A 19,034-nucleotide genomic window follows, 5' to 3' on the forward strand; every position below is an offset into this window, starting at 1 on the left:
TCACTTTACCAGCTGTTTTCTGTGACAAATCTGATCTGTTTTAAGCTCAAATCCTCCTATTACCTGCACTGACAACTCACTCGCAACTGAAAATGAAATGCAGCGAGAGAGATTGCCGCTGAAGAACAGATATGAGGTGATAATGACAAATGAGGATGTGATTTTCTCTTGCAGGCTTCCGCGTGATTGTGTTCATTAGAGTGTGGGGAGAAAGTGGGGGAGAAACAGAGGAAACAGGAGAGATGTCGCAGCAGAAGGGAGGAGAAAGACAAGAGGAAAAAAACACTGGGAAGCTTTCACCTTCCCTTGAAAATCTTGACGCTGCATTTTTGTCACTCGCTCGCATGATCAATGAGAGAATGTGTGAGGAATAGAGGAGAGGGAAAGGGACAAGATACCTCACTGCTCTTAGTCAGCAGAGAGAGAGAGAGAGAGAGAGAGAGAGAGAGAGAGAGAGAGAGAGAGAGACAGCTGTTACCGCACAGCTCAACCCATAGTGTGTAAGCACACGCATTCGTTGCAGTGTGTGAACATTCATTAGTCTGTATTGTTTTAAAATCCTACGAGAGCCCGCAGAGCCACCGAACTCCCCCTCATCAAATCAATGTAAACACTAACTCACCATTAAAACAGGATCACTCAAAGCGTAAGAGCAGCATTGTTGGTTGATTATGAGCCAACACAATAAAGAAATACATCTTGGCGGGATTACTGTTAATCTGCAGTTGCAATACATATCATCCTCTGATGTGCATGTAATTAGCAGAGTCATTATTGAGTATCTTTTAACGTATTCGGCATTCATGCAGGAGAATCAACGCACATTTGGTATGGATGGTGGGTTTGTCGGTTTTGTCTAAAATCAAACGATTCAAACATACGAGTACGATATATAAAGTGATTTCTGGAACTATTAGCAATCATTAAACAAGCTGAATAAAGGCAGTATGGGCTTTTACAACATTTGGCACTGAGATAGGTATTTATTTTGGGAATATCAGGGCATGATAGAAAGCAATGAAGGAAGGCTTGGCAAGGACTCAAATCTCCGCCATGCGGAGGTGTCAGGCCACATATCAGCGAGGAAGGACATGACAAAGATACCAAATCAGGACCGGCATCTTTCCTCAGTTCGCCCGGTGCACTTTCAAGCATCACTGCAAAAATAGTTTTGCCATTCTATCTTGTCTACAGAGTTATTTAAAGATGCAAAGCCAAATGTCAGTCAAATCTTATTACACTATCAAATAAAATGTGATCTTATGACATGTATTACAGCAGTGGCAGATAGTCGTGTACTATAAGTTGCAAGAAATGACACTTAAGCGTCATATAATGGAAAGGAATTATAGGATGATTTCATTATACAAGATATTTTTGAAACAGTGTATTACAGATGTGCAAAGTCTTTGTGATAGAAGGGAGAACTAGAAAAGACTAAGAGTGAAGAGTGAGTGAAAACAGTGTCATCTGGGCACAACTGATGTCTGTACCAAATTTCATGGCAATCCAGTGTTTTTTGAGGCCTTTCCACCTGAATCAAAGTGGTACAGCCACAGGCCGACTGACAGGCTGACACTGCCACACCAAGAGCCAAGAGCGGTTAAAAAAAAACTGGATTTCAACGATATGTGTTTTTCAGCTCTTTCAGGACTACTTGTAAAACTTCATTTGACACTGACTGACACGTTGTTGAGTGTTTCTGCAGTGAGGCCCTGTGTTCTGGCCATTAGTTGGCTTTGCGCAGAGCTCTCTGACTGCCAGCACTAATTCTACACATTTAATTGGCCATCAAGCAACTGAAAACCCCGCTGACGGAGACCCACTCAGGCTGACCGGCTAAAACTGCTCCCAAATTCTATTGCTGACTGATTATGTCTGAATTTAGTGCCAACATGTTTCAGCTGCGATAGTCGTGACTGTACATAGAGAGACAGTGTTGAGCCTCGGTCTTTGATGAGACCTTCTCTCCTGTTTTTCTGGCTTGTTGGTGCATATTTGTGTAGAAATGTGAATGCTGGTGTGTGAGTGTGTGTGTTCTAAGTGATGGGCGCTGGTCATGCGAACCATGCTGCTGTCTAATTATTCAGATTGATGGATGGCTTTGATTAAATCATATGAAGGCTGAGACAGTCACAGCCTCCCTCTACCCCCCCCCTTCTTCTGTCACATACTCACACACACACACACACACACACACACACACACAAAACCTTAACCTAAACCGAACCTTTACCCAAGTCTTCATCCCATGATGATTTACATTATGGGGACTTTTGTGCCGAGAAGGAAGGCGAGTCCCTGCAACGTGACCATGTAAACAGCTTTATGTCACACAACAACATGAGACACACACACACACACACACACACACACACACACACACACACACACACACACACAGACAGAGGTTGAAACCCCTGTACTCGAATCTCTCCTTTTTCTTTGACTGTATGATATGGGATTTGAGTGGTGCTGAACAGATGAGCCCTGCTTTCAACATTGATAAAAGATGTCCATAAATCATGTGGAGTGAGAGAGAGAGAGAGAGAGAGAGAGAGGGAGGGAGAGAAGACAAAAGGAAAGATGGACAGATAGAGAGATGGAGATGCAGAGAAGCACGTAATCAGAAAGAATAGAACAGTCATTTCCACTCTAACAATACTTGCTTAATGTTGATTTTCACACATAATAACTGATTCCTTCCCTCATAAAAAATCAAATGAGCAAGAAAGTTTTTGGACAGATCTGTTTAGCATATTAATCTTTTAAAGGATTCCTTTTTTAAAAAAAAATCTTTTTGCAACATTTCCTGAACATGAAATGGCTGCGTTGCCTTTTCTCTGGACTTGACAACAACACAATCAGGGTTTAAAATACCAACAGTAGCTCTGCGGCACAAAATAGTGGACATATTTATTACATGCTTTTTTGTTATCGCTTTTTTATTGCGTTCATTTTGCTGTCAGTAACACAAAGCAGGAGCTACTGCTTTTGACAGTGACAGATGGCCCTCTGTTTGCGCAGCTCGGAGAAGAAATAGGAGAGTAAATAACTTTTTTTGATTGGGAAAATTACACAGTCCTGTAGGAATAATAAGAAAAGTAAAGTTTCTTTGTACTGGTGACTGCAATATAAAAATAAGAAAGTACATCTAATAGTATTATTCCTGTATTAAGTTGTTGAGAAAGGGGCTGGCACGCAGGACTGCTAGAGAGAAAATGATTCTCAGCCTAATTCTCTTATCTGCTGCTGATAAGCTGCACTGCAGATAATCGAGAAACACAATTGATAACCTGTTCTCCTGCAGGCTCGGTTCTGTCGGCTTCTTTGCAGCTACACAAACCAAACTACACGCATATTAATGTGCTTCCTAATGAGACACTGTCCTTCAGTGATAGAAAGAACTGCTGTTTGAAGTTTTACTCTTCCACAAACCATATGCTGACGGCTCGGAGACTGGGCACAGAGCCACAAAGCCTTATGCACAAGCAAACATGTAAGTCCAGATACACACATGACTGCAATATTGTATGCACACCCACACACAGACAGCTATTCAGAAGTGGAACTTGAGTGACGAGAGGGTGGGAAATGGAGGGAAGTGACTCATCTCTGCAAAATGAACCTCACATGACATCAATTGAAAGCCTTTTATGGGGTTCACTGTACTGTAAAATGATGTCGCATCAAACACGCTGTAACATACTGCAATAAATCTCAGTGAAAGGGGATGCCGTTTCAATAACAATGCCATACACTGAGTTCAACATTTATGAAAGCATCTGCGTTTTGTAGCATCTGTCTTTTCCTACTCGTTTGTTCAGGTTATTAAATCTAAATGGCGTTAGTCACATGCTACGGCCTTTGTAGCCACAAGATCTCCACCTCTTGAGTAGCCGGACAACACGTGATCGACAGTGTTCTCCACTTGCAACATCAAATCACCAAATGAGGGAGCTTCTTTAGGAACCTCTCCCTCCGTGAGAGATGCGCAAACTTGGCTGAAGCTGCTCTGGAAGCTTGTGGTGGCCTCTTAACTCCATTAAGGCACTTAATCTTGTTTCTATGTTTAATGTGCCACGTATATGCATAGCATGTGCTTTACTTTTTGCTGAGTTTTGTGCTTCACCTCTGTAAAGTCACATAATTTTTTTTCATTAGTAGGAGCCTTAAACTGTAAATGGAATTCAGGCATTGTTTGTTTTCTCTTTACTCAGTTGAGCGTTTCTTGCAATGATATGGTAAGACCCGCTAATTAATACAATAGTTGACTAAGGCTATTTACTGTACACCAGCACTATCTCATCCAATTTACAATGTAAAAGTAACAAAAATAAAGACAAACCATCTGGTGAAGAGGTGTGGCTGGTCCTGTAGAAACTGATGGAGACGGTAGAGAGAAACGTCTTCATACGTCACCTCAACCTAGTCCATTATTTTCTAATATGGGGGCAGTTCATCATGTGCTTGCGCTCATGTAACGTTCACACTTGTCAGAACTGAATTGCCCTGCACTCGCCATGTCAGGGTTGAATACAGAGGGTTTCTGCTTCTTAGAACATTTTGATGCATCTGTAATTTCACAAAATCACAACCTCCTGCCCATCAGAGAAAACACACACATGCACGCACACACTCAAGGTACTTTGTCTGTGAGAGATCCCCTCTGCAGCGATACACAAGTGGCCCCCTCAGAGCTCCACACTGTATAGTTAATCGAACTCTGAACAAAAAGGAGGGATGCATGACTGTATGAGCTGAGGTGGTGATGGATAAATAAGTGAATAGGGAGGATAAATAAATGAAATGAGAAATGGATGGGAGGTAGATGAATGGAGGACAGTTAAGTGGCTTTAGCCAATTAGAGAGGGAGAGTAGATAGATCCAGAGTGCTTCCAGACACCAGATGGACTGAAGAGTGCTGGCGTCACAGCGGTAACAAAAGACTGAGGAGAAAGGAGGGAGGGGAGAGGGAGAAGAGAGTGAGAAAAGGAGGAGACTGAGGCTAAGAATAGTAGTACAACCTCGGGCCAGCACAATCGGTCGGCCCTGCCTGCTATTTTTTACTTTACTACCATGCCAGCCAGCACTCGTCTGACATCTTTCTCTCCTCTCTTTCTGCATCACTGTCTCCATCATTTCTCAAAATGCGAGGCCAACTTTGTCACGTCAACGTTCCTGCGAAACAATCAGTGCAGTTTGTCACCTCCGAAAAGCTGCGCTCCCAACCCACACATGCGAGGTACAACTCAAACTGTTGTACATACATGTACATGACAGTGGATTGCAGCTTAAAAAGCAGGAAATCTACAGAGAGGCACTCAATCAATGCAGGGTCTCACGAGAGATCAAACACAAGACACTAGAGGCTGTGGAAAGAGAAGAGAGTGAGTGGCGTGCTTCTGATCCACGCTTTCTTCGAGCTGCCTCACTGACGTGCGTTAATCCTTGAGAGGTTCCACTGGGAACTCTCATGTGCTCCTCCAGGGGATGGATTTCAAGGACGCATGAGACAGAAGTGGGTTTTATATGTGAGGATGCAGGTGACAAGTAGCTGCAGGAATTGCACTTGTGTATGTCTCTTCGTGGGTGGGCGTGTCTGTGTGTGGACATGCATAATCTATACTTACCACAGTCTCATCAGGAAATGGTGCTCCATGTCTTCAGGTGGAAACGGCCGACTGAATAAACTTGCTCTCAATCACTCTGCAGGGAGGAAAAGACAAAGAAAATGAGAAACACATCAGGGAAGCTCCAACTGCAAAAAGCTCACAAGCTGATTGGTGCAAACACATATTGTACCTGGCAGGAAGTGTTTAGCTCTGTCTCTCTTTCGTTTCTCTACAGTACGTCCCTCCCTCTGTCATGGGAAATGCACCCCTCCCCATAGCTCCGACCTGTAAAATAATCCCTGGCGGTGCCTGAAGATGCAGTGTAGTGAAAAATGTGCCTGTGGGTCCCCAAACAAGAAGTTCCCTTGACTGCCTGGCTGACGCTACAGCTCCCTCGCTTGGAGCTCTGGACCCGCAAATGAAGGGACGAGGGGAGGATATGAGGAGAGGAGAGCATGGGAGCAGTGGAGAAAGCAAAATTAGGTATGGAAATTAAGGTTGGGAATGAAGGATGGAGAGAAATACAGACAGAAAATAGAGAGAGAAAGAGGAGGGGATGACTAAGAGGCTAACAGCTTAATTGAGTGTGTGCTGCCTCCAATTACTTACTAAAGGTAGCAGAATGTGTGAAATCACTTAGACTTCAGAAAAGAAAAAAAAGAAAAACACTGAGGCTTCCACAAAAATAGGATGACCTGATGCGACAACATGTGCGTATGTACCTGTGTTCAACCAATGGAGATGAAATGACGAACGAAAGAACGGAGCATGTCCTTTCCCCTTTCTGTGTGAGTGACCTGAATGCTAAATGCTAAGCTAATGGAAGATGCCACAGCATTCTGCACACTTTATTACCCTTCCATTAGCATTAGCATTAGTCCAGTGATTACTATTAGCTGTTAGCTCCCTGGCTCCCTGGGCTTTTTTTTTCCTTTCCGTCATATCGTGCCTCATTATAGCTAACGCACACACTAGTTTGAGCCTCCATGGCAACAGCAGCCAAAACACTGTACAGACTACATCTACACTGTTTGAATCCGTCGACAAGATAACTGGATGCATTGCTACAATTCCCAAATGCCGCAACAAGAGCCTGATTTCATTTTAGCAGTGTATCACCTGATAATTATATTCTGCTAAGCGAAATAGAGTTGTGTCATACACACTTGCATTCAGAGGGCATAGTCCGCGATCGCAGAAGGGTTTTAATATGCATTATGTGACATGAGGCGCTGTATCCTTGCCAATCCTACACGGAGGATCTGCCGCTGTCGCTCGTCAAGCAGAGCATGGCAGATGCTCTCATGAGCTCCCATTGATTTGCCGAAAAGTGTGTATGTGTGTGTGTATGCGCGGGTGTGATGTGTCGCTAGCTAGCTGCAGAGATAATTAGAACACAACTCTTTTGCTGTCCCTGCAGGCCACTGATCCAGCTGCTTTCATCTAATATAGGTCAGCTGTGACAAAGCCCTCCGCATGGACACTGATCAGCTCTGCTCTCATACACAAAATACGCAGTTAAACTCCAACACACACGCGCCCTCACATCCATGTTGGAGGCACACATGCATGGTGCACGTATAGGCATACACACAGAGACCTATGCAGGTGAATACCCACACTGCAACCTCTGCATTAATGATGGCAGACACAACGGGTGTTTGAGATCAGTAAATTCCACCCGCATACGGTTTCATCTGCCCACCAGCTTCCAGCTAGTGGTGAAAAACAAAATGCATCAATAGCCCAGATGCAAATGAGTAACTTCAAGTCAGAATCTCTCACAAAATAGAAAATATTGCCAGACATAGTCAATGCAAATTCATTCATTTGCTCCAAAATCAGTACCAGACTGGAAATTGTCTTTAGTTTCAGTAACAGTAAGCATATGTGTCTAACATGAAATGCATTAGTTGATACTGAATGGTGGTATTAACATATCATGGATACAAGTACACAAAAACACTAAATTAAAATTGGATGCAGCAAGTGATTTAGTAAAAAACTTCATTTAAACTCTGTTTACTAACTTTGACTCACATGGCCTTTTTTCAACACAAAAGTAGCCAAAGCATTTGCCGCATGCAACGACTGACATGTAAAATTCATAACTTGGGACGACTTAGTAACAATCTATTCGCAGTAACTGAGATCACATTCATCATATTTTGCAAAATAATTCTGCTATCCAGTATGTGCATTTCAAATAATTATGAAAAATGTGGTGATATGCTGCTCTAATGGAGATTTGCATCACTGAAATACTGGAATATTACTACACATAAGGGCACCTCGAAAAATAATAATTTCAACAGATACTTTGTTTGTTTTCCCAAGTGTGTGATGCTGCTTGGTGACTTTTTAATCATAGCTGTATATGCATAAGGCTTGTCTTCATATGATATTCCCATTATATAATACTTTCAGTTTATAATTATATGGTATGACAGGCTGTGTAGACGCCGGTCTTTTCTGAAAATAACAAGAGAACTGAGGCGTTTGCCAGGCTTTTTGTTTACCAGTGAATGCCTAGAAATCTTGTTCTTTTGCTTAGCTTTCATGTGAGTTTTGCAGTTTATCCTCTCTCTCTCTCTTTTTCCTTTCAGCATAGCTGGAAGAGCAAATTTATTTGAACACTCTGTTCTTTGGCAACAACTGTGGGACTCAAAGTTCTCCTCTGCATAACCTCTAAAAATGCAGAGAGGGCTACAGCTTCGTTAACATTAAATCCTCAATATACTCAGAGAAACTTCCTGAAATGCATACACACACACACATACAGAGTTGCTTTTTTATTTTATCTTTTCTTTTTTTTTTTTTATTATTACTTTGCATACTCAGACTCACTTTGTGTACTTTCACATCAACTTTAGTAGTCCAGCCACCTGTCACCAGAGGTCACCTCACTGAGGGTCCTGGGGCCAAGACTGCAGAGCTTGATGGGATGCAAAGTGAAGAGCAGCTGGGATGAAGAGGAGAGAGGCAAGAGAGGAGAAAAGCAATTACTTTCTCCTTTTCTCTCCTTGGACTTCACTGTGATGCCCCTCCATTTCAAAGACCACATTTATTACGTGCCCCACTGATATACTGGAAATAGTAAAGAGCTACAAGAGTGACTGCTTCACCTCCTCAGGTGCTTTGTTCAACCTATTGTATTGATGACCAACTCCACAGAAAAGCATCATTATCTTCTGTCTGCTTTACTACAATGGACTCACTAATGGGGCAATAATTGGTGCAAATTACAAAGTAACAAGTAGTGGCGCAGCCTTTGGGATGGCTTGATTGAGAGGCCTACGCCATGTCGCATTGCGGGAGATCCATGCATTCTCTTGACTCTAATCACCACTTTTCTTCCTCATTCAGCCTCTCTTTATTTTTTCTCCCTACGCATGCCTGGAGAGTGCAAAGCTAGCAAGTGGGATCATGCAGGGCTTTTAACAACTGCGGCTATTTATGCAAATACAATCAATATTTGATAGTCCCCATCTCCACCGACTCTCTCTCTCGCTCCCTCCCTCTCACTTCCTCTCTCCATCTCCCTCTCTAACAAGAGACTGCAGTAGGGGCATTAATTAGGGCCAGACATGCGCCAAGGATTCCCACAGGGCTGAGCAGCAAGGCCAGTTCATACCAGGCCAGGAGAGGACAGGTTTGGCCTGACCACTGCAATCAGGGAACAATGAGAGACCACAGAGAGAGCAGTTTCCACACAGCAATCCACAGCAGCCCTGCTTTAATAGCTCTATTGAGGTAGCTTCACAAGATGATGAAAGTGTAGCACACTCAAGTGCTTGTAATACAGTTTTTAATTTGTTTAAACTTGGTATTATTTTGAAAGTTGACAGGTGTTTGAGTGAACTGGCAATTTGCTAAGCTGCCCTCAGTTAGCACTGCTGCTGCTCTTGTTAAGGCTTCTGTTCTCGTAGGGCACATATGCAGCTTACAGTGATAACACTGGCAGATTTACAACTGAAATTCACAGTATTTTTTTTTTTTTTTTTTAAATGATGATCGTTTTCAGAGGTAGCCAGCAGCTATTGTTTTCGATGAAATGGTTTTTGTCACTGGCTAGCTGGCTAAATAAGCTAATTTTAGCACTAGTCTTTGGCAGACTTTTGCATTTTTCAAGTATTGTTTTCAAATAAAGATACTGTCAAGGGCCCCGTTTTTCATTAGTTTTGTATTTCTATTCCATTTCTACTTTTTGTTTTACATTCAATTACATTTCAGTAAGTCTACAGAGTGGGTTTGCTCATTTCATTTCAGTTTTTATTGTTTCAAAATGTGAAGTTTTTAGTTTAGTTATTACTCATTTCAGTATTAGCCTCCTCAAGTTTGTTATGCTGACAAATTTGACTAAAACTTAAGACATTTCTTGTATATTTTAATTTTGTTTCAGTGTAATAATGTTGCTCTAGGTACATGATATTATGCTAAAATAGTGCATGTCCCACATAACAAGTCAGCATATTTACCACTGATCCATGTAGAAGACATTTCTTGTACTGCAGTGAGCAGTACAAGAAACGCAGTGCAGACGTGCAGTTAGTCTTACTATTAGTAGAATAAGAGAAAATGTAAGATCAGGTGTTATTCATTCAAACATGTTTATCATTTATCATGTGACATATTTGGCTCCATAGCTTAAATACTTGTCTGTATATCCTGTATTTGCAAAGTGTATGTTTTGACTTTTTAACATTGTAAGGGGAAAGGGTTTTAAGATCTGGCAAAATGTTAATTTAACTGCTTATTCAGATTTGACAAGAACCAGCTGACACATTGGATATCAACTGCATGCAAATAACAGCCATCAGCGGTGTTGATGTATTAAACATGTACCAACCATGAAGCACACAAAATGCTCATAACTTTCAAGAGCTGAAATCATTTGAATTTGTTCAATTACTCCTCCTGTGGACAGAGGCAAAGTAATATGTGACAGCAAATATACGGAGGCAGCACGTGAAGCTACATCTGACTGACGCTGTGATGAACGGAACATATACTGTACCTCGACAAAATACCCAAGAAGTGTTTTTCTTTTTTTCCCATTAAAGAGCCTTTGTTAAAAGCATTGTATTTCTGTATTCTCAACTTCAGGGCAAGCGATAAAGCCAAAGAGTCCGAAGGCTTAGTTCCAATTGCAAACCACTGTCCTACATTTAGGACATAGCACATATATTCTTATTAAGTTCTTAGGGATTTCCACAGGATTAGATTCAGACAACCCAGCAACTTCCTTAACACCAGCCATTTCCAATTAGATCCTATTAACAGAACACTGACTTCAGCTCTGCAAACACCCTATAGGGGATTTCCATCAGCTTAACAGAGGGGGAAAAGTTTAATAATAGTTGCATGTATTCCTTCCATATAGCTGGAATATACAGTTTTCTTCATTCCAGAAAACCCCTGAATCCCAACACATATCTTTGAGTAAGACACACAGTTAAGTATCATGCCTATACATTCTGTAAGGATCATGCTAATAACTTCTCTAGGAGATTGTGCATACTGTAAGGACTCGATGCACCCTGCCTGCTAAAAGGAGCTCTATTAAGCTGCAAGTGAGATGACAGAGCTTTGGAGACTGTATGGGCCAGGCTCTCTCAGAGAGGGAGGAAAGAGAAAAGACAGGGACAAGAGATGAGAGCGAGGAAAGGATGAATGCATGACAATCTATGAGAGCAGATCCAGATGTAGCAGACGGATGAAGAAAAGGAATACAAGAAAGCCGCTTGTGAGGAAAGGTTAACGGAGCAAAGTTTGAACGGTTAACTTTGATAACTGGTACCTCAAAGGGCCAGAAAGGTATTTCTCTGCTGCTTTTTCCTACAGATTTCAGTCTAATGGCTTGGCTACACAAGCATTTACAACACCAATGCATTTCAGTGGAAGCTCTGCAATTTGCTAGCATTCATTCATGGAGGCAAAGTAAATTTCCTCAGCGCTGCCAGTTAGAAATTCGACACTGGTGAAGTTTGACACACAAATTTGTGTCCTGGTCTGAACTGCAACCCATTTTGGCAGTGCTGACCTTTGAGAGAACTGGAGAGTTCAAAATGGAGGAAGTTATCATATTAGCTGTGCAGTATCATGCAATTTTATATAACCCTGCCTGGCTGAGTATAAACTGCTCCACAAAAAAGATGTGGCACAGTTTGCAGTCAACCATGAGAGAGAGAGAGAGAGAGAGAGAGAGAGAGAGAGAGAGAGAGAGAGAGAGAGAGAGAGAGAGGTAGATGAGACATAGATAGTCAGCAGTGGATGATACAAATGGAATTAACTGTGTTAACTCAATATACAGGTAAGAGTCAAGACTGTATGATACACGATCAGATCAGATTATGCCTTAAATTGTTTAACTCACAGTTACTCTTTTATACAATAATATATTCTATACTCTTCCAATATATTCTATGCGTCCCATCATCATATTTAAGTAGTTTCATTCTGTAAAAGACGGCGGTGAGTGCTGTGACGGTTTGCAGAGGAGATGGTTTTACTAGATGTGTTTTTCTGGACAGCAGCAGGTACCTGATCATATAATATTGTCTCCATGTGGTCTCCTTATCCTGATGTGAAGGCAGATTTTTGACTAGGCACATCAGCTCCGGCATTAATGGCGAAACAATGAAGCAAGATCTTATTTCAGTACAAATGAATGACTTTCAGGACAAAATAAAGATGCATGGGGACACCTTGAAGTACAACAAAATGCACTGTTTGCTATGCAGGGTGCTCATAGAACTCTATTTTTTGGTGAATCTGTTTTGCATCCAAATGTATGACATCAGCACCAGTGCATAACGTCACACTGCTGGCCTCCACATGACCTTCTTCAGCATCAGTACTGTCACATTGCCAGGTCCTCTCCACATCAGCAGCTGGACAAAGATCTGGTTAGCAGAAACACAGGTGCGCACACACACACACACACAGGCAACTGGATGCAAAACAAGCATCCCCATCTCCAGTCTTAATGGGTTTTAGACTCTGTTCTGAACATACACAAATCAAATGAATTTACCAGCTCGAGGCACGCCTGCAGACACTGCACATTACAGAGAGGTGGTAGTGATACGGTGCTCTTAAGCTGGCGCAGACCTGCATGCATAAATCAGAGAAAGTGCTGAACAGAGGAGGTAAGTGGAAAGAACGGTGTGGAGTGGTTGAAAGGAAGGTAAAAAAATATTATAAGGACGCGAGGGGAAAGGTTGAGATGGATGAGGGAAATAAAAAGCTGGAGCAGAAGAAAGAAGGGACAAAAGTGTTTTTTCTGCTTCGCTGGGTTTCATACAAGTGAACCATGTGTTAGTGTTACATCTGTGCATGTGCTGCAAACATGTATGCATCTGCTTATATGAATGCATGTGTGTATGTGTGCGCACAGACAGCAGCTGCGCTCTCCTTTACGGTCATGCGTCTTCATGGGTGCACCCACACACACACACACACACATATTCTCTGTGGTCAGGGCAAAACACTTAAAGCCCAGCACCCTCTCCTGTGCTCACCTGACAGCTCACCATTTTTCATAGCATTTCTTCTGCTCTCTCTCTCTCTTTCTCTCTCTCTCTCTCTCTCTCCCTCGACTCTTTAGGATCCCTTGGTTCTCATTAGGTGATTCCTTGGCAGCAGCTGGATACAGTAAAAGAGTGTTTCTTCTTCCTTCACACCTACTCTCAATCAACCTCTCACCCTCTCCGACTCACTCTTACCCTCTCGCTACCTTCCACTTGTACAGCTCTCTTTGCGCCCTCTTTCCTCACCAACAAACTGCGCCCTGCCTTTTTATTTTGTCCCTCTGTGCTTCCCTTATTTTCTCTAAATTGCTTGGCTATCCCAGGACATGAGAATAAGATGGTGAAGAAGAACTGCACAAAAAAAAAAGAAAGAGTGGAAACAATGACCTGAAAACAAATCTGCAGAGTTTGTCATGGCCCCATATTACCTCCCGTCATTTGCTAGTCACAGGCAGGCAATTTGGAGAATGACTAAAGTTATGATTAATTCATTCCACTGCTGCTGGTGAATATAGCTGTAGCAATGATGCCCCAGAGTCTCCAAACAATCAGTATATCTCTGATTATTCTCAGTCAGATCTGCGAAAGATTTGGTGTATGTGTGGGTGTTGGAACATATTCGAAATGTATGCACACGCACGTGTGAATCTCTAAATGTAATTTTTCATCTGTGTCCCTTCACCCGAAACCCAATTCCAAGCTTGCTAATGCATTATGGATCATTAGACAAATATACTGACGGCGCGCTGATTACAGAAATGAATGATGCATGCTGTTTTGCCCCATTGTGTGTGCGTAAATGTGTGCACTTGCAATTGTGTGCGTTCAGATGCACACAGAGAGGTCATTTAAGAGAGACAGACTCAAGGCAATGAATAGGATGTCCATTAGCAGAACACTATTGGTAATACGACACAGGGGTGGCAGCTAGGGTTTACAGCATCATCCAAAACCACGTCATCAGGTTCAGCTCAAGGTCACCTACACTTTGACGCTGACTGTGAATCTCAGGTTTTTTGCACTGACATGAACGATTGGAGCCATATTTTAAATCCACACGTGAATCCAAAAATTAAAAAGACCAAAATCTGATGAAAACAAAACTTGTAGTGCGTGTGCTTGCCTTCAGCGATGCATACGCATATTCTTCTATTTATAGCGTGCACACACTAACAATCCGTGACTCTTCAACAGAGCTGCTCTCAGCCTCTACTAATCAGCTGACTCTAATTTTTACTTTGCAGCTGACAGTTCAAATACTGACATCCCAGCCGTCACCCCTTACGTTCGAACTGGCACTTCCAATACTCAAAGCGCACCTACGGCAACCCCAGCCCTTCAACTTCAGCTGACAATTCATTCATTCACCATTTACAGTTCAGCTGACATTTCAACTGCTTTCATCTCTTGCTTTTGAAACGACGATTCAACTGCTTTCATCTTTCACACTTCAGCTGACTCACTGCTCAGTGCATATTAACAGGCCTTTCCCCTGCCTTCAAACCTGAAATTTAAATTCCAAATGCTTTCAGTGATTGCACTTAAACTCATTTCAACTGCTTTTGGCTCTTACACTCGAAAAGACGCTTCAAAACCTTCAACGAAGTGCTTCAACTTCAACACTCCTTTAAGTGCTTTAATTTAAACTGCAACTCCCATCTCATGAGTAGAAAATGAAAAATGTAAGCTATTTTATCATGTTTACATTGTTGTGTGATTTTCAGCATAAGCAAACATGTGTAAATTTTGTTCTGAAATTTTCCTTTTCTGTCTTACATGGCAACAAATTGGCTTTGTACCACTCAGGTAAAAGGACATCTTATGAACACTGAGCAATTTTGGATCATTTCAGGTTTTTTATACGCTTTTCAATAAACAGGCCGACTGATTTAAGCCCTTGCAACACTTTCAAAAGTGCTTTGGATTTGTTTTTCACCAAAGAGCCTCAGCTATTTCAGATTCCCTCTCAATGGTCCCATATGCAGCTAAATGTTTCCTCTGCTTGCCTGTATCTACAAAAATCTCTGCTCTGATGTCTGAATACATGTACATTGGCTTTGATATAACATCCCAAATCACAGTGCAGTAAATGGTGACACTGGTTTTCCACATCTCACTTTATCTGATGCAGCAGAGCTCAGCCAATCAGAAGTGCAGATTTCCACAGAGGGAGGGGGTGAATGAATCAGAGCAAAGTGTGGGGGTCATGTCAAGGTCACAGATGATGTCATGGTGGAACGACTCTCTTCAAGTGAAGTCATCAAAGCCTCATTATTCCTTTCACTCGGGTCCGCTCGGGCAAATTAGCTTCACCACTCAGGTACATGGGTGTGTGTGTGTGTGTGTCTGTGTGTGTGTCTGTGTGTGTATGTGTGTGTGTGTTTCACAGTCTAATTTGTGCCAGCACCTAGTGTGAGTGCAAACTAAGCTGGCTCTTGTTTGCTTGTGCGTGCGCATACGTGTGTTTATTGGTGTGCACAGGTGCTAATTGAGTTTAAAATTCAGCCGTTCAAAGAAACACAGCACTTGTGGTCAGACACTGTTCATAGAAAAGGACACATCATCAAAAAGTGCACCATCAAACAGCCCCATTACAATGGCAAGTACTGAGGAGGAGGCAGAGAAGAGAAGGGAGGAAGAGACGCATCAAAAGAGCACAAGGAAATACATCTTTTCTTCTTTTACCTGCAGAGCTATCCTCACTATTTACATTTGATACATCTTTTTCATTCAAGAGAGGTCTGAGAGAGAAAAAAGTGATGAGTAACAAACAAGAGAAGAGTTTATTTATCTTTAAATCGTCATCAACCTGTCGTTGTGCGCACTAGCGGCACCACTGGGCGTAAATTCGTCATGGACCGGCTGCCTCTGCTTCAATTAGCATATCCCTGTTTGCTTAATGCGCATAGGTTTGTGTGTCTAATTACAGAATAACGAGCATCAAAATTGATTGCTTGCGTATCTCTTCTGTTTGGGGACTCAGTCTTGATCTAAACAGTCATTTGCGGCGTGAGCGTGTGTGTATACGTCTGTGTTTATTTGCATGTTTATTCAAAGCAAGCAATCCTGTGACCTTTAAGTGAGGGAAGGAGGAGAAAAGTCATCTGTGTGATTCACACACGGAAGAACCACACACAGAGTGTCATATTGGGTTAATGCATTGCTTTTGCAGATTGAAGATTCACCTTCTCGAGGTAGCATGTAAAACACTCCATCACATGGAGCTTTGCTAAAGGCCAGCACTGTCACAGCTGCTTTGTGAGTCTCTAGGTAACTGCTGCACATACTCGCCACATACATACATCAGCCGCATAACCTGCGCAGACAGCATGAAGGCATGGAAACAAAAACATCCAGTGCCACTTCCAGAGGCACGCCACGCTTTTTCCTCTGATAATCAATATGTTTGTTCATGCATGTGTGAAAGTTAAATGCAACAAACTGCCCATATGTTTGAATACACATGATCTCTGGTGTGAAACACAACTGCGACAAGGCTCATTTGGAAACTACGCTTGAATTTAAACATCAATTTTCCGACATCAGTATCTTCCGCTCATTCCAGTTTGAAGGGGAAAAAGCTGCAAAGCCTAGAATTGCAACTGTAGGTGTCAAACAGACCTATGTGCACACCCTGCAGAGAATGAAAGAAAAAGAGGGACAACGAGACACTAATTAGCAGAGGCGAGCAAAGCAGCGCTAAGAGTTTTGACATTGAGGAATGTTGTAATTCTGAATCCTCCTTTCTCCCTCCTCTTCCGTCCCGTTCCCCTCATTAATTGGCTGTCACGCTCGTGAGCGTCCTGATGTATGTCTGGTATGTTTGTGCGTGCGTGTGGTGATTGTCAACAACAGATCGCCGTGGGCTGCGGTTGCCCCCGGCGATGAGCGGCCACATCATTAGAGGGAGGTGATTATCTTACTCCATGTGATGATGCTGACTACATTGGTGACCTACACACACACACACACACACACACACACACACACACACACACACAAAAAGCTTTGTCTTTCTCTTTCTTTACAAGTTTCTTTCCCTCGGTTTCCATCAATCTGTCAATTTCTCAACTCTTTCTCCTCTTCTAACTTTGCTGCTCCTCACATTATACCCACGCTTGAACACACACAACGGGGGTCGGGGAGTCAGGCAAAACGGCAATGAGTGGAAGAATGCAGGAAATGCCACCCAAGTGATAATGAACGAAAGAAATGCCAACGTGTGTGTTTGTATGTGTGTGTTAAATGCCCGTATGTGTGTATTTGTCCACAAAGACACAAAAGTTACTGAGACTGCATACAGAGTCACTGAGAAAAGAACAGAAATAAAGGTAAATCATTTCCTCCCCGACCGAGATTCATCTACGGGCTGTGCTATGCCATCTTTACTGCTTGGCTTGTAGCCCTTAAGCAATACAGGGATTAGCGTAAAATTTGTTCTGTGAAGCTCCTGCTGTACTATGTGGCTGTGATCTGAACGAATCTATCTCAGTGCATTAAAACCTGGGGGAGAGCTCTGTTAGGAGCAAGGAAAAACAAAGAAATGAGGGTGTTGGGTAAAAACAGTTGGTACAGGATTTGGCCTATTAAGTCAGATCTCTTTCTGTCTTTGTAGAATGTCAAAAGATCGGAGGATAAAAAAGGGTTGCCGTTACCAACATGTTACCTGGTTACTTGGGGAAGCAATGCAACTTGCTTTCGTCATTGCCTTCCGTGTGAGAGGGGGGATTTTATGGTGATTAATTTGCTGTATAATCATCTGCTGCTATGTATGCACAGGCTGACCAAGGGTATGTTTCCTGTCTGACACTGCTTGATGCAAGATCTGACTCCAACCTTGTTACTTAGTAACATGGAAGTTGTGCTTCCTCTGAACATGTTTATGAAGTGATTTGCGACCCATTGCCTGTGTTTGTAATTTTCTCTTCCTTGTAACATTTATTATGATCCTTAAGCGATGAAATATAACACGAATGATGACATGAGTGCATTTTAATCTCAAACAAATGTGCTTGCAGTCTGTACTGAAAGTTTGAATGTTTCTGAATTGCTTTTGGGTTGTTATATGGTTGTAATTTTGTTGTTTATTTTTGTTTCTTCATATCAGATATGTGAAATGACTTGATTTGGGTTATGTTACATGATTGTAGCCTACTAAATTTGGTTTAGTAGGCTACAATCAATCCCCTCTTCCAAAAAGTTGTGTGTGGAGTTTGATGCAACTCTTGTGTTTGTGCAATAAGGAAGAAACTAGAACCATTTGAGCTAATGCTAACAAAAATGCTAACATGCGCAAAAAGCAGTTTTGTTGGAGAGTATAATGTTAACCATTTTCAGTTTAGCAAGGTAAAATGTTTGCTATATTTAGCATGCTAACAACCCAACCCAAATGCAAAGCTGTGGTTTTCTTCACCCATAGTGATTAACGTAGCTCAGCATAAACACTGGAAGCAGGAGGAACAGCTAGCCTGGCTCTATAAGAGTCTACAGTCATATGGGTCTTTGAGCTAATGCTAACATCAGCAACACTAACACACTCAGACTTATGTTTGGCAAGTATAATGTTAACCATTTTCAGTTTAGAGGTGGTGTTCTGAAGAAAGAAGTGTTGTCTTCTGCCATTTTTGAAGCTGTGTTCAGTCCGTGGAAAAACAGCGCAATGCTTCTGGTGGTAAACTAGCATCTGAAGCCAGCCGGTAACAGCTTGCCTTTCAGACCATGAGCAGGTCATGGAAACATGAGGCGGGCTGACATGCAGCGGAACGAGCAGGGTGCTGACGATTTGAACAACTCTTTTGGCTCTCTCTGTCTCTTCCTGCGTTTCTCATTATCTTCTCGTGTTAATCCAGCGTTCTGCTCATTAAACAGAACAAGAACATCCACACAC

General features: G+C 42.2%; 1 protein-coding gene across 2 annotated transcripts in view; it reads right to left on the bottom strand.

Moving 5' to 3' along the window:
- Nucleotides 1-19,034, bottom strand: part of dlgap3 (discs, large (Drosophila) homolog-associated protein 3) — a 113,052-nt gene that overhangs the window by 49,460 nt on the left and 44,558 nt on the right. The window contains exons 1-2 of one of the 2 annotated variants that reach the window (XM_076754842.1): nt 8,463-8,541; nt 5,634-5,709 (exon numbers count right to left, since the gene is read on the bottom strand). The gene's annotated coding sequence lies outside the window, so the exon portion shown is untranslated. Of the gene's footprint in view, nt 1-5,633; nt 5,710-8,462; nt 8,542-19,034 lie in introns of those variants that run through there. The other variant, XM_076754840.1, reaches the window with a different exon arrangement.

The sequence above is a fragment of the Chaetodon auriga genome, chromosome 17, assembly GCF_051107435.1.
Source record: "Chaetodon auriga isolate fChaAug3 chromosome 17, fChaAug3.hap1, whole genome shotgun sequence".
Taxonomy (NCBI): domain Eukaryota; kingdom Metazoa; phylum Chordata; class Actinopteri; order Chaetodontiformes; family Chaetodontidae; genus Chaetodon; species Chaetodon auriga.